Source organism: Strigops habroptila, chromosome 3 (genome assembly GCF_004027225.2).
Source record: "Strigops habroptila isolate Jane chromosome 3, bStrHab1.2.pri, whole genome shotgun sequence".
NCBI lineage: Eukaryota > Metazoa > Chordata > Aves > Psittaciformes > Psittacidae > Strigops > Strigops habroptila.
The window spans coordinates 19151350-19167539 of NC_044279.2; the positions used below are offsets into that span (position 1 = coordinate 19151350).

The following is a 16190-nucleotide window of genomic DNA, read 5'->3' on the forward strand; positions in this document are numbered from 1 at the left end:
GTACAGGTGTTTGAGCTAGATGCCCAGTTACACTGCTTTCAAACAGGAAATATGAGCTGTGTCCATCACACTGTTCTTCCACATACTTTCTCACTGCTTTCCCTGCTTCAACTTCCCAGCCTCTCGTCATCATCCTCCACAGAACCTAGCCTAATGCCATTCTCACTTAGGGTGATAAGTGTGTTGGCACAGATGTTCTTTTCTCACCTAATTGAGTGCATCCTACCTGTTCCCACTACTCTGAAATCCTCATAAAGTGTCTTGTAGTCATAAAAAAAAAAGTGTTGTCTGCAATGTCAGACACATATGGACCCTCAAGAGGCATGAGCTCTTACAGGAGCTTTTCCTCGGTTCCAGCAGACTAGGAAAATATATTTCGTCTCTGATGCCCTTTGCCCACTCCTTAGGGCTCTGTAATCACCCTTGATGCACTCAGAGCAGTATCTTTGCTGACCATGTAAATTAAGAGCAAAGGCATATAGTCTAAGGTCAAGATGGGGTTTAACAGTCCCTCCACACTTTCTGGCATCTGAGGCCTAGTAAGCAACAAACCTCATGCAACAAGAAGTCAGACAAGGACACGCTTGTCTCCACTCCCTGCAAAAGGCAGACCCAGCCCCTACTACCCACTATTTCTTCTCAGTGCCAATGTGTGTATCTGTTTCTCTGATGCAAATCAGCAGACAAAGAAGAATCTTTCCTTCTATTGCCAGAAGTCACAGGTTTCTAGACTCCCACATCATGTGAGTCTCCAGCCACTAACCATTCGGCATAGATGCTGGACTGAATCCTCTGTTCTGCTGAGGTTTTTTCAGTGCTAAGTAAAGGGTAGCTGGATTGTTCAGCACTGTATGGGGCAGTAAGCTTTGAAGGCTGTAGGGACTGAATGTTCTGACTGCTGAGGTCTTGCATAACAACCTCTTACTTAACTTTCTTTTTTGATAGAAATGACATCTATCTTACCTTGTGGAAGAAAGAACTTAGCCACGTACCTTCAGGAAAAGGTTCAACATAGCAAATCCAGGGTGGGTTGAGATTATAAGAAATACTGTTTTCTTAACTTTTTCGATTGCCTTCCCCCTCTTCCTGGACTTTCGTACACCTGCCTCTCATTCCCCTATCTTTTGTTTTAGTAGATTCAGTTGTGGAAAATAGGAGCTTAAGAGCTCAACAGATGTGATGCAGAATGTTATAGCCAAGACCTTTCTCATCTGAAACCTTGGCTACTTCTATCTCACCAGTTAATGGGTTTCTCTTTTCTCTTCCTCAAACCTGTCCCACTTTCACATTCTCCTCTGGTCTCATTCAGTCTGCTCCTGCCTCCCAAATACATTTCTCTCTCTCTTGTGCACTTCTCACTCACACAGTGGTTAAAATATCTTACTTAGAAATATGAACTCTTGAAAGTTGTTTTTTTTTCTTTTGAAGATTAACTCTTCCTGTCCATGTAAAAAATACTTGCACTTGCATGCCACCATCAGAGATATCCTTGAAATTCAAAGAAGTTATGTGTTATTTAGGTACTGCATTGAATTCCAGTATAGTCAATCCATTTTTCATTTACAAATTTGAGAAGTATAACTTGTAATGACTTCAGTTCTAATCTTAGCACTCTTTTCCTTACTGTTGGCATTGCTGCTTCTCCTGTCAGCAGGAAAAGCAGGAGGAAACCATTTGCTAATGACTAAAGACCTTCTCAACAGCATTTACTTACCTTTTTTCTGTGTTTCCCTGAATGTCAGATAGATATTCACACCAGTAAAACTAAATGCAATCAGATAAAAATTAGAGAATACATAAAAGGTATAATATATAAATGGGCAAACTGATTTGGATCAAGTCTTTTGAGTGTAGTATTATATCTGTATATTTTCTAAATTAGCTCAATTAAAATATCTCTTGAAGGTATTTACTTATCATTCTTATATGTTTAAGAAATAAGAAAAAATGCTACATTAATAGAAAAAATACTAAACAATAAAAAAAAGGTGCAGTACATCTTCATTTTTAAATATGAAAACTACAAAAGTGATAATATCATGACATACCTGGGGTAAAAAAAAAAAAAAAAGCAGTGCATAAGTATGATGGAAATTGTTGCAATGATGCGACAATATTTACCTGGTGGAACGAGATGGAGATGATAGAGTTTCAGAACTTCTATAAGAACATTATTATGTATTCTTTAATGTTCTTTTTTATTTAATTCACTTATCAAAAGTCACAGTGTCAGTCATGTTTGTTCTTTAAAAAGCATGACAACAGTTCAAATATAAAAATAACTCACAACCTTTATCACAGTATCAGTGTAATTACTTTCATAGATCCTACAGGTCCAGAAAGGAAATTTTCCCCTTATTGTTGTAATCACCTGCAGTTTCCACAGCTCACAGGAAAAGCAGGTCTAGAGTTTCTTCTGCCTTATCTAGTTTCCACAGAACAATATATAGGTCATAATTCATAGGAGTAAGGAGAAGAAAAGACGGTATAGCCACAAAGACTTCCTGAAAAACGGCACATTTTCCCCCCTGCTGTCAAAATAGGATTAGAACGTCATTGCTGTCTAGCCCTCATTTCTCAGGCTGAGGCTGCCTAGGCCTTTTTTACCATTCCAGTACAGAGCTGTGAGCAAATATAGGGCTTACTCACTGACAGCCCTTGCAAACTGTCAAATTTAATAACACAGACTATGTCAGCCAGGTTGTTATACTGAGTTCCAAGTGAAGAAAAAATAATAAGCGATGTTATATAATTTTATTCACTAGGGAATGGGTTCTAGATGGAAAATGAAATAACAGCTTTCATTTATGTTCTTATTCTTGTAGGTGACCCAGATAGTGATGCCTACAGTTATGTTTGTCTGACACTTTCCCACTACAAAACTCTGTTTTCAGTTACAGTTTTTCCAAGCTTCAAGCATATGATCTGCCTTTTGCTACTTTATTGTTTATTTATTTATTATTTTGTAAGCATCAGCAAAAATAGGCATCTTCCTGTACCTGGCACGTAACCACTTGGAAGCTTATCCAAGAGTATGTCGTAACGGAAGCTGTTCTTACACTAGTTGAGACTTCCACGTGATTTGCACAGGCTCTTTGAATTCACAATGGGAAGTAACAGTAATGAGAAGTCTGCTGTGAACACATTAAGTGCTATAAAGTGTAAGTAAGTACTTTGAGAATCATGGACTCCAGGAAAGTACTGCAAAAAATCATACACAGGTGTTTGCCAAGAAATAAGAACAGGAAAAGCCATTAAGGAAACAAATAATTCTGCACTGGATATAGTATCTGTGTGATAAAATTATGAATAATGGTAACAAAAAAAAGTATTTAATCATTAGCAGTTCCCCGTGTAATCCAAAGTACTGATGTGCCATTCATGATTTTGGAAGTATGGGAATGAAAATCTGAAGGCGTGATCTCAGGTCTTGGACTGAGAAGAGACAGAATGGTCCTTTGCAGTCACACAGATATGTTCCATCACGTGATAGGGAATATTTGACAGTAAACTGTAGTAGAGAGCTGAAATTTTCTAAATCTCTCTCCTCACTACATACAAACAGAATACAATCCAGAAGTCTTGGGTGGGGCTTTAGGGTTCTCTTTTTTGAAGGAGTGGATTTTAACTTTGCCATATCATTTTTTATTTTTTTTTTTTTTTTTTTTTGGATGTTTGACTTTGGCAACTCGAATGGTGGCTTTTTAAATATGCTTGTGGGGTTTTTGTTTGTTTGTTTACTAATTTATGTACCACTGGAAATCCATTAGCTGCTTTATAAGAGAAATACCTGTTCCTGCTGAAGAATGTAAAACCTGAAAGATATGACAACTTATGGCTAAAAAAAACAGTCGGCAACATGACCAGGGCAGTGATAAGCATGCTTCTTACTAATTATATAATTGCATGATTATTCTAAACCCCATGAATACTACTTTTAGATATTGTCTTCCTGTATAATACTGCTTTTTGATACTAGTTATGTTCAAAGCAGAGATTATTCATGCTCTACAGTAGAGTTGCAATAGAAAAGTCTCAAGGAAAGATCTTTGACTTTGGGATTTCTCTTCCATTTCAACTGAAATCCTTAATTTTACAGGAACAGGCTTTTGCTTTCCCTTTGAAAAATTTCTGTTTAGAGAAGTACGACTTAAATTACTGAACCGCAAACATTTTAAGTTATTATATTTGATGTATACATTGCTCAGAAGTGACCTTTTTCACCCATGTTATAAAGAAATTTGTCAGTATATGTCTATTATATGAAAAATGTCCATAATTTGGTGGGAATTTTTATTTTCTTCTTGTTATAAACACTGTAAATCAGAAGTTATTGCCAAAACCATAACCTAACAGAGTTTTAAACTCTTGGTTTGTATTTTCCTAAAGACAAACACTGCTGTGATATTTTCGAGAATCAGGGACAAATTGGACTGAACACCAAGCTCTTTAAAATGAAGAATTAAAGTTACAGGCCTAATTCCCATCATTTTAGCTGAAGTGGAGTTTTATGTCAGTTGAGAATTTTTCCTTTCATGGCCAAGGTTATAAGTGTCTGAGAGGAAATGTCTCTGATGCTAAAGATATTCTGCAGGTGTTGCTGCCTTTGAGTCAGAATGAAATTAGATTGTGTGCCAAGATCTCCAATCCCACTCATTATTTCTGCTAATCAAGAAATTTTCCTTCCGTTCCTCCTGCTTGAAGGAAAAATTAAAGACACACACACACACAAAAAAAAAAAAAAAAACAAAAAACCCACAAACCAAAAAAACCCCAAAACAACAGAAAAAACAAAAAACAAAAAACACCCAACCCAAAACAGCAAACTCCAGAAATTTCTTGAATTTTCTTCTTGAAATATCTTTGTATATCTTTCTCATTCCTCGCTTAGTCTCTAAAGCATGTTTTAGCAGAGATCCTGCAAGCTTACCTCAGATTCACTTTTCCAGTAAAGGTTTCCCATATGCCCACACTCTATTTAAAGGAAATCCTTGCAGTACAGAGAATTTCATGACATTGTTTCACTCCTTTGTTCAAGATCAAAAATATTTTTTATCTTACAAATTTTATAGACATTTTTGTTAATTTAACAAAATTTAAAAACAAACAAACAAACAAAAAAAAAAACTCCACAAATAAGTCAGCTCTTCCCTTTAAAAAGCTAACTGTTGAACAATTTTCAAACTATGTGGTACATATTAGTTAGTAATATGTTATTGATAATTTCTCTGCAATACACTAGGCTATATAAGAAAGCTTGTTCCATAAAAAAACCCAAAGAATCCATACACAGAATTGCTTGTCTCTTTATTCAGATTATTATGCTTTAAATAATAAATTAATATCACTTATAGCAGATGTGCTCTTAGTCACCTATGAACATTTTTATTTACTTCATATACAGTCATTTTAAAGGCAGCCGCTTAAATCACATCAAACCTTTTTCTTTTTTCTGTCAGAACACACAGGATCATTTCATCACACTTGTGGAGCTCGAATGGATGAAGCTGTCTTTAGGGCAGGAATGAATCATGTGTTCTGAGCAGTTATGTTCAGGTTTTATTGACTCATTTCCAACTTATCACTTATTTTCTGTGTAAAATTCTGCCCAAAGCTTGTCTTGGTACAAAATTTTAAAGTGGAGGGGTGGCAGTAAAGAAAGAGAGAGGGAATATAATAAAGAAAAATCAGTCAGACTTTTTTACAGTTTAATAAAGAAATGTAGCCTGCTAGTGAAGCAGGTCATTTTTTATTATCTGTAGGTAATTAATTTTGGCAACTATTTTACTACTTGTACAGTCTTCCTGCTGTGAAAATGCATCTTCATCAAATGTAGCGGGCAGCAGCATACAATTCCAGACAGAACTTGGTTTTAAGGATAGATAACTATTGCAGCTCCATATATAAACATGCCATTTTCTTTTGGAGCCTGCATGCATTCTCTTTCCCAGCTTAGAAAATGGAATGTTGATGGGACTGTATCATCCACACTACCTTTCTGCATCTGTTTATTGCAAAAGGCATGAAATAGAACACTCCACTTTATCATTGATTCGTTGCTAGCATAATCTGTTTTATTCAAGTCACAGTCCAACTGTTTCTCCAACACCACGTTATTTCACAATTTCTCTTCCCCAAAACTGATCATGCATTATGAACAAGTCAGATGTGTTCATTCGGGTTTGATTTTTATACTTCTTTAAAATCAATACCTCAGTGACTGATCTTCTAAAATTTAAGAGTCAGTGGACTGTATAACTAAAATGGCAAAGAAAGTAGGTGGAGGATTTTCAGATTTGATTGAAATGAACACCAGGTGGTATATTGTGATTTTAATGATTCACAGAAACAAACTAAATGTGCTGCAGTATTGTTTGTTACCGTACCTGCTCTCATTATTCAAATAATACATCAGGCCATTCTCACTTCTCAGTCAGATTAGGGTAACTACAAGGAAAAACAGCATGTCTATTTGAACTGTCTTTTTACAGTAAATTCATTTCAGTTAGAAATGCAACAATCCTTTTCTTAAGCTATTTTCTTGAATTGATTACTTGTGTGTTTCAGCCAATGGTACCTAAACATTTAAGTGGCTAAAGCAGAATAAACCAATGCCATGCCAGTCCAATTATCTGTCTAGCAACAGTTAGCACCTGATGTTGCAGAGGGAGATAAAATTCTTCCAGTTGAGCAGTCGCACAATATGAAGGCAGTGGTGAATTCTTAACCTTGAAAATTATTAGCTAACATCTTGAGAATTAGTAATCTGTGCAGATTTCCTGAGCAGCTGCATAAATTCAAACATAATTTCATTCTTATAGCATGTGTTACATAGCCCACTTGATGTAGGTGTCTGTCCTGATTTTAACTGGGATAGAGTCAAGGACTTTTCAGTTTCCCATGCTCTGCCATTGAGGAGGGGCACAAGAAGCCAGGAGGAAGCAGAGACAGGACACCTGACCCAAACTAGCCAAAGGGGTAATCCATACCACAGCACATCATTCCCAGTATATAAAGTGGGGAGAGTTACCTGGAAGGGGTTGATCACTGCTCGGGTCAGGCCGGGTATCGGTCAGCAGGTGATGAGCAATTGGATTGTGCATCCCTCATCTTTCTTGGGTTTTATTCCTCTCTCTTTTTCCTTTTCAGTAATCATAATCACGATCATCATCATAATAATATTTTTATTTTTTACAATTATTACACTGTACTTAACCCATGGTTTTACCTTTTTCCCACTCTCCTCCCCATCCCACTGGGGAGGTGGAGAGAAAGGGTGGCTGCATGGTACTTTTTGTTGTCAGCTGGGATTAAACCACAACAATGGCAGAACTTTTGTAACCATATCTGATTCAGAATAAATTATTTATATGTCTAATTTTTTTGTTATTGCAATTACCAGGAGAGAGCTAGAAGCATCTAGCTGAAATTCTAAATTCCTCTTTATGTTTTCTGTACCCACTATTGCTTTTTTTACTCTTTTGTAAAGGGAAATAGTTCTTCTAGACTATTTAAAATAATCCTGTATGACCCTCCTGTTAAGAAGAAAAATTCTGCATGCCTAATGTTCTAATCATAACAGTGTACTTGAAAGCACGTAGATATACTATGTTTCTAATGTGCTACCTTGAGCTGAATTTATAATGTTGAGTTACATAAATGAAGTAAGATATATGAGGATATATGAGGGCTTATGATGATATTGTTAGTATCTGAGTACTTTTCTTTCTTAGTATGTTGCTAATGTTTTTTTGTTTTGGTTTGGTTTTTTTAGCTCAACCTCTATCCTAAAGCTTTATGGTGTGATACTATTCATGTTTTGTTAGATCTCGGAAGTTTAGATATTTTTCCTTAGCTTTTAATCCAAATTTCTGTAATAATCAGTTGAGAGATCTGGCATTTAGAGGTTCATTCATTTTGATCAAAGATGAAATAAACCAATTGTCTATAAAGGGTGCTTGTCTTAAACTAAAGCAGCTAATAGATAGGATGAAATTTTAAGTACGTGAATTATTCACCTGATTTCAGTTACAGCATGGTTAGCTGAAATGGAAGAGAAATAGAAACCTAATGGCTGCTGACATATTAAGGGACTGGTATTTATTTTATGGAGAACAAAACAATCCTCAAAACAATTATATTAATTTAAAAAGGAAGTTAGGAAAACCTTAGATTAACAGTGAGGTATGGAATAACACACGTTTGTATTATGTGTAACAGAATATTCCTTTTACTGTATTCTCTAACCAGAATGAAAAGCAAAAATCAACAGGCACAGTACAATGTCAATTCAGATTATTCTTGTTGTTATATTTCTGGGCCGAATTTATCTTCTTTCAGATTTAAGATTCCAGTGCATTCATGTCCCACAGTTTACACCAAAGTTCTTAGAAGCTAAACATTTGACAAGATCTGTAGTCTTCCCTTCACTAAGAAAGCTGTGGCTAAGAAAGAGGGAAGGATGGCTGGACATAAATTGAACAAAATAATTCAGAAGTGTTAATTAAAATTGGTTTAATAAGAAAAAATAGTTGATTCTCTTCTTCAAGTAAATAAATTTAAAGTGGGAAGATGCATTAGTAAAAGAATATGCTTGTTCCATTTTCCCCAGCCAGCTGACAGGACACTGAAAATAAAAGCACAACCTCATCATTAACTTCTTGGAATTGCCTAGCTGGGTTTTTTTTTGGTGGTGATCGCCGTTTTAAGTTGGGCAGACCATGAAATGACAATTTTTCTAACATTTTTTTGGGACTCTGGATGCACTCATACAGTGGAAATCAGATTGCTGTCTGTACTGTGTCTACAAAGAGTTGTGCACTCAGAGTTGAAAAATGTAAAAAAAAATTTCATATCAGTATGAAAAAGCTTCTTTACTGTTTTGCATTTCAAAGAAATACTCTTATGAACTACTGTGCTTGTATAGATTACAATAAAAGAATTAATAAGGAAAGGCAAAAGGAACTTTCTTTTTCAAGGAACATAAATATAAGCCTGGGAGAACTGAACACTTACTCACTTCCTATTTGTGTGTTCAGGAATATTCACCTGAAACACTTTCTTGTAATAACTGCTTTTTTTCCCCTGAAGTTTTATTTTCTCTTCAGTAAATTATTCTATTAAATAATACTTTTTAAGCATTTCCTTTCAAAATTTATATTCTGGTGGGCTTGTGTGCTGTGATTTATACACCTTGGAAGAAAAGAAAACCAGACATTCTCCTCAGCTGAAGACCTTGCTCACAGGTATCCCACAGTTTCTATTTAGTCCATTTAATGGCTCTACTGCAAGAATAATTTGTTGATTACCAGGTGTTGGCAAAACTTGCTATATGTGATAACGTGACGAATATTGCATTCTAAAGGCTTGATTCATCATTGTGTTTTTCGAGTGCCATCTGGATGTCTTGCCTCTGCAAAACCTGCCAATACAAAGCCATGTTTTAAAAGTTCTCAAACTTCTTATATTTATCTGGTCATGTCCCAGTGAAATGGTCTATGAAGCACAGCTTCTTTGTAATTCAAGAGAGCCTTCTATGCTCCTGTTTTTTACATCTATGTAACTTCAGTTAGTCATTTTACATTAAAATTTAGCAATGCAAGCTTTTATATATAATTTTTAAATGTTTTAATCTGGTGGATTGATCTATGTGTAAAAATAGGAAGTTGCACACAAAATCACTTGCCCAGTTCTTTCACCGCACAGCTTTCTAATATATAGGACTCCTAGAAGCCTGCTTACCATGTATTACACAACAGAAATTTCTGTATATAGAGGATAGTTGAAACATGAATAAATAGCTTTTAGAAAACAATGCAATCACCATTTCATTCATAGCAGAAGTAGCTTCTGAATCTTTGTTTTTACTGCTGAAAAAAAATGCGTTAGATCTTACTGCATCAGCTGGCAGACATAATAAAGATGCTTGTGCTGCAAAGAAATAAAAAGCTTATGCTGGAAATATAGTATTGTTCTCATCAGTTACCTGAGGCAGCCACCCAGCATGTGGATTGCTTCCTAAGGTGGATAAATACTTTACAGGAATGTCGTGGTTTGAGCCCAGCCGGTAACTCAGAACCACACAGCCGCTCGCTCACTCCGCCCCTTCCTCCCCCCACTCCCGGAGGGATGGGGAGGAGAATCGGAAGAATGTAACTCCCACGGGTTGAGATAAGAGCAGTCCCGCAACTAAGGTATAACACAAAACCACTACTGCTACCACCAATGATAATAACGATTAGTGAAATAACAAGGGGAGAGGATACAATTGCTCACCACCCACCGACCGATACCCAGCCCGACCCGAGCAGTGATCAGGGCCTTCCGGGTAACTCCCCCCAGTTTATATACTGGGCATGACGTGCTGTGGTATGGAATACCCCTTTGGCTAGTTTGGGTCAGGTGTCCTGTCTCTGCTTTCTCCCGGCTTCCCCTCCTCCCTGGCAAAGCATGAGACTGAGAAAGTCCTTGGTTGGAATAAACATTACTTAGCAACAACTAAAAACATCGGTGTTATCAGCGTTGTTCCCAGGCTGAAAGTTAAAAAACACAGCACTGCACCAGCTACTAAGCAGGAGAAAAATGACTGCTATAGCTGAACCCAGGACAAGGAAGAACATTTTCAATAAGAGATTCTGTTCACCCAATATAATTTAGAAATGTTGAGATTGCCTATACCAGCATCTCCTGACATTTTAAACACACTAGATTTCTGGTGTACTCCAGGTAAGGCGTGACTGTGGACCAGGTAATTTACAAGGATGAATACAACAGCACAAATAGTTTTGTGGAGGATAGATGTGAGACAGACGGTAGAAGCTGACCTTGTAATCCCCAATCAAGAAAATAATCCTTTAATAGGTTTAAGCATCTAAATGAGAGGTGTAGTTTCAGGAGCAAAGCAAAGATTTTGAAACGAACGGTATTTTGAAAGCCCCTGCAGAAATGCAGAAGTGTCTTATTAGCATAAGACTTACTGAAAGCCAGACACATCTGAGCTTTCATCTTACAAGGGTGGTACCACTACTCCTAGCAGAGTTTAGATATATACCACCCATAAATTTCTTAAGACACTGAATTTTCTCTGGTAGGGTTTCTGAGGGTCCTACATTCAGAACTCTCTCGATCTTTGTGGAAAGTTTAGATGACGAAGATGAGATGCTCATTTCTGCCTGCACAATGATGTGCTGGTTTTGTCTGGAATAAAGTTAATTTTCTTGAGAGTGGCTCATGTGGTGCTATGTTTTGGATCTGTTATCACAGTACAGTCATTGGATTTATCCTGTTTGCCAAATAAGAAGCTGGTGATTGTCAGCATTATTCTGTGATTGTACCTTTCATTGCTAGTCATTACTGCTGTAGTCAAAAGGAGTTACACATCCTCAGCAGTTGTGAAAGATCACTAGTAATAAATAAATCTCCATCAAGATTTTAGAACAGATTTTCAGGGGTATATATAGGTGCCTAAAGCAGCAGATCAATGACTAATGCTTTAAGCAAAAATTCCTAAGCAAGTTAGGTGACTTATTCTGATTTAAATAAATTGAAATTGTATTTGTGTCTAAACCTGAGAAAAGTAAGACTATCTTTATTATTTTCATCTTCTGTGTGGTGTCTTAATCAAAATTATACTGTCCTGTGCTACTAAGGTAGGTTGGTTTTCTTCTTGGAGTTTAATTTTGGAGTGAAGAAATTGAAAAGGGAATAGAATAAGGCAATAAATTCTGCATATCAATAAGGTGCAGGAGGAAGTGCAAGATGTATTCCTTCCCTGTCTGTAAATGAAACTGGCTGTGCTGTTTCTATACTTTTCTGAAATTCCCATAACTACATGGTGGCAGAGCTGTTTGAAGACAGCTTTCTTGTAATACAATGAAAGGCACCTCTACAACAAGTTCATTAAACTGTCTCAAGAGAAATGTGTTCAAGAAAGCACTCAAGAAAACACTCAAGGTTTTTTCAAATTAAAAAGAAAAAAAAAGTTCTTAAGAAATATGTCTGTGATCTATTTATTTCCTTCTGTTCTAAACTTTTCCTACTTATCTGGCTGACCTGTTGGTCTGGAATCAGCAAGTGCAGTTCAGTTGAGACAGATTTTCAGATTTCCTCTATTGTGATTCTCCGAAGCAACTAGTCTTGCAGCTACAAATATAACATTACTAGAAGAAATGCATTAACTTGTTTTAACCCTTCCTCTACAGCCCTACTAAAAAGTTTCCTGCCAAACATAAATCTCTTGCATCTATAATGACTCTGGACAATTCCATAACCAAGAAGACATTTACTTTTCCTTCCTCCCAGCTCATGGTTTTCAAGGGTGAGAATGGGAGAAGGCGGGAGTGGCGTGAGGGGTGTGTACCTTTTTTTTTTATACGCTTATTATGAAATAATGTTTTCACTGTCTAAATGGATTACTGTAACTACTTCTCTCTTGGCTATGTAGGAGCTGATGTTTAGAAAATCTCAAAAGCAGGTGGTCTGAATTGCTTACAGTTCTCTTGAACATAAATGTTATGACTGCCAAGTTAAATAGTCTGAGTATGATGCTTAACCATTTTTGTTCTGTATCTTTAGTCATTTATACCATTCATCATACTTAATCCTATTTATCTTTCCTGCTCAGTGCTTTATTGCAAGTAATTTCACAACTACAGTAGGGCCCCCAGTTGACAATTCAGTTCCCTCGAAAAAAAGGTCAAAATTACTATTTCTGATTTTGATAGCCAAATTTTATTATAATTCTCTTTTGGCACAGGAATTCACATTACTCTGCTACTTATAAGCAGCAGATGAAGTGGATTTGTGTATAGTCTGTCCTGCTCATTTTAGCAGACCCCTTTTATGCCAGGCTTGTGAGGGTGAGCAGGTAGAAGCCAAGGGTCACAATAAATCCCCTCTTCTACCACAGTAATATTTTAACAAATGTAGAATCACCTTCAGTATGAAGCTGTAAAGTGAAAGTCAGGGTGAGAGAAACAAGAATTTCCCTGGGAATATGATTTAAATCAATGTTTGAGATCTGAACAGGATATCAGTGAGTATATTTGGACCAAGACCAGACAGATTACAAAGGTTCCCAGGTCCAACCTGCAGATAGCTGACTCAACAATACTACAGGTAACAACAAAAAATCAAACTATGGTCAAGGGATCTGCAGAGCAATGCATGGTTATCTTCAAAAAAGGATGTTGTTGAGGTTTTTTGTGTTTAAATTCTTCAGGGAAAAGACTGGAAAATACTGTGTTAACTGTTTCTGGTTTTAAAATTACAGAAATTATTCCTAAATGTGGCTTTGATAATAAAAGTCAGGAATTGTAACTTTTTCACCTATGGTTAGTATGTGTATGAAATCCCTTGAGGATCTGTAATCCAATTGCCATTTAGCTGAGGTGAAGTAGTAGAGTATCTTTCAGAGAAGTGCTGCATCCTTTCTTACGTTTGTGACACCTTTGGCACCCACAGCTTTCAGAATAAACTCCCTGTTCTGGAAGTACTAAATTCTAATCTAGTTGATGCCTAACTCCTCTGTGTTTTGTATCTAGGTTTCTTTGGATGTCAGTCACTGCTGTGTACTTTATTGGCAGAGCTGAGTGCCATAGCTCACGCTTTGTAATGCTCAGCATCACAACCTCGAAGGATCTCTTTTGGATTCCTGCCACTAAAGCTTATCATGAGAACAGGAAACCTGCTGAGTCCCACACCACAGGTAGAATACACAACTGGTCTCAACTCATGTTCTTTCACAGCTATCTCATATAACATTAATGTGACTTTTACCTTCAATTATCGTCTTTCACTGCAGATGGAGTCACAAAATAAGAGACACTACAGTGCTCTGTGAGTGCCAGCTGTCGGGGCTTGGTCTTCAAAGAACATACAACATAGCTGAAAGCCACCTCCATAACCACCTCATTTCCCAAAACATGACCTACCAAAGCCTCTTTCCAGCCTCTCAGCATGTTCAGGCTGAGTTACAAACCCGCGTGTCTCATGACTTTGTGCGAGAGTTTGTATTTAATTACTGATTTAAAGGAAGGGAGGAGCAAATGACTCATGGTCTGAACTTCTTCAAAAATTCTACCTATCTTTAGCTTTTGCCTTTCTCAGGCTTTGGAGGACCATGAGTGAAACATGTCTGCTATGTTAGAGTAAAAAGTAAAAAATGCAGGAGTCTACCTCTTGACAAATATAATCTTTCATTTCTTTTTCCTTAAAATCATGACAATGAATGTTTAGCTTGAAAGAAAATTTTTATTTGAAAAACAGTAATAAAAAACCCACACAATTTTGCCTTTGTGTACAAGTATAACAATGCAATCTTTAATTACATGACTGACCATTTTTGCAGTTTGTTGAGTTTTTTTAACATTAGACCCTTTCCTTAATCAATACATAGAATGGATGCTGCTTTCCTCATGGGTCACAACTAATCAATGTCCTTTTTTATCCTTTTAATTAAATTCTTGCCTTATTTACAGCTAAACCTCTAAGCCCTGCACTGAATAAAAATTTAACATTTTCTTATGCACCTTACTGGGAGAGTCATCATCATATTACAGATAGGTAATTTTCTTACTCATGAAGTCATGCGGATTTGGCACCATCATTGGCAGATGGAAAATTAAAGAATGGAGACTAAGCCCCAAAAATGTCAAAAGTCTGCACTGAGCTTCCGTTCCCAGGTGTTCCCATCATTTATCCCTAGATCTGTCTGACTCTTCAGGGTATTCATAGTCTTAAAGCTCATATTGCCATGCACTTCAGTTACAAGAATGAGGTTTTAGCAGTCACCATGTAACACAGAATACGCATAAAGAAGGATGAGAGCACTGCCATTACCGTCAGTGAAAAGTTTGATATGGTTCATATATATACACATATATATACAAAATTCAATACATTTTTGTAGCATTACTGATAAACAGAAATAGAATTACATTTTCTTCAATGTGTTTGGCTTATCAAACTTGTAGACCATTTCTTTCTGTGATTCCCTGTCTCATTTACTATTGGATTTGTGAGTATCTTTCCAATTTGTTAATGAAGAATAAAAGGAAAATCTAAAAAAAATCAAGAATTGTTCAGAAATAAAACTTAAAGGTCTCCCCAGTTTGTGCCTACTTTGATATTGTCATAAACAGTCATGTCTCACCATTATTTTATTTAAAATTTAAAGTTTTCTGACTCCCATAACTCTGAATTTCCATTCAACTGTTTGTAATAGACGATCTTCCAGTTGGAGTTTGCTGTCTTGCAAATGGGTGTCCATAACTGAACACACTGTTCCACATGAAGTTTTGTTAACATCAGGAGTGGCGACAAATACATCTTCCTATATCTGCTATAGATACTATTTCTTATACATTTTGAGAGTCTGTTTTCACGGCTTAACATTTTGGAACCTCATATTTACCTTGTTACCGACTATTATATTAAGATCTTCTCCAAAGTCCTTTTCAGCCAGTAATCTCAGATCACAAGTTTTGGAGACTAGTAAGTATCCAACATTCCTAACCACATAATCCTTATCTTATTTCTATAGCCCTCAGAATGAAAATAGGATCCTTTTGCTACTTCACTCTATATTCATTTCCCCCACGTTTTCCACACCATTTTCATGTTTCATCTCCTATTGCTCAGATATCCCCCCCTCTTTACTTAGCCTACGCTGACACACAGCTGTATTATGCATCTGCTAGATAAATGCAGCAAGGAGGTCCATGCAGATGTGAGATATCTTTAGTTTATTCAAAATTTGTATTCTCTCTGAAAATATGAATCTCTCTATATTTTTCCAAAATATACTGTAATGATGATTTCTCATCAATTTAATTTCTCTAAAGTCAAAGAAAAAATGTGCATTTCTTCCTTAACAATGCATGAGTCATTGACATGAAAAATAAATAGTGTTGGGAAAATATACATTTTCTATGGTTTGCTTACAGTAAACATAGAAGTAAGCACTTGACATTGCATTAGCCATAGAATATAGTTTTATAAGGATGTTCTCTTTAAAAGACGAACTCAAGACTGTTGGAATCTATTTCAAGTATTGCAAACTGACTTAATACATAGGTTTTACATAGAATCATAGAATAGAACCGTAAGGGTTGGAAAGGACCTTAAGATCATCTAGTTCCAACCCCCCTGCCACGGGCAGGGACACCTTGCACTAAACCATGCGGTCCAAA

The 16190-nt window shown here is 36.4% G+C and overlaps 1 long non-coding RNA gene across 1 annotated transcript in view; it reads left to right on the forward strand.

Annotated features, from left to right (window-relative positions):
- Positions 1-15108, forward strand: part of LOC115605128 — a 36797-nt gene extending 21689 nt beyond the window's left edge. The window contains exons 3-4 of the long non-coding RNA XR_003990514.1: positions 13542-13705; positions 13802-15108. This is a non-coding gene — a long non-coding RNA (uncharacterized LOC115605128). The remainder of the gene's footprint in view (positions 1-13541; positions 13706-13801) is intronic.
- The last annotated feature ends 1082 nt before the right edge of the window (positions 15109-16190 follow it).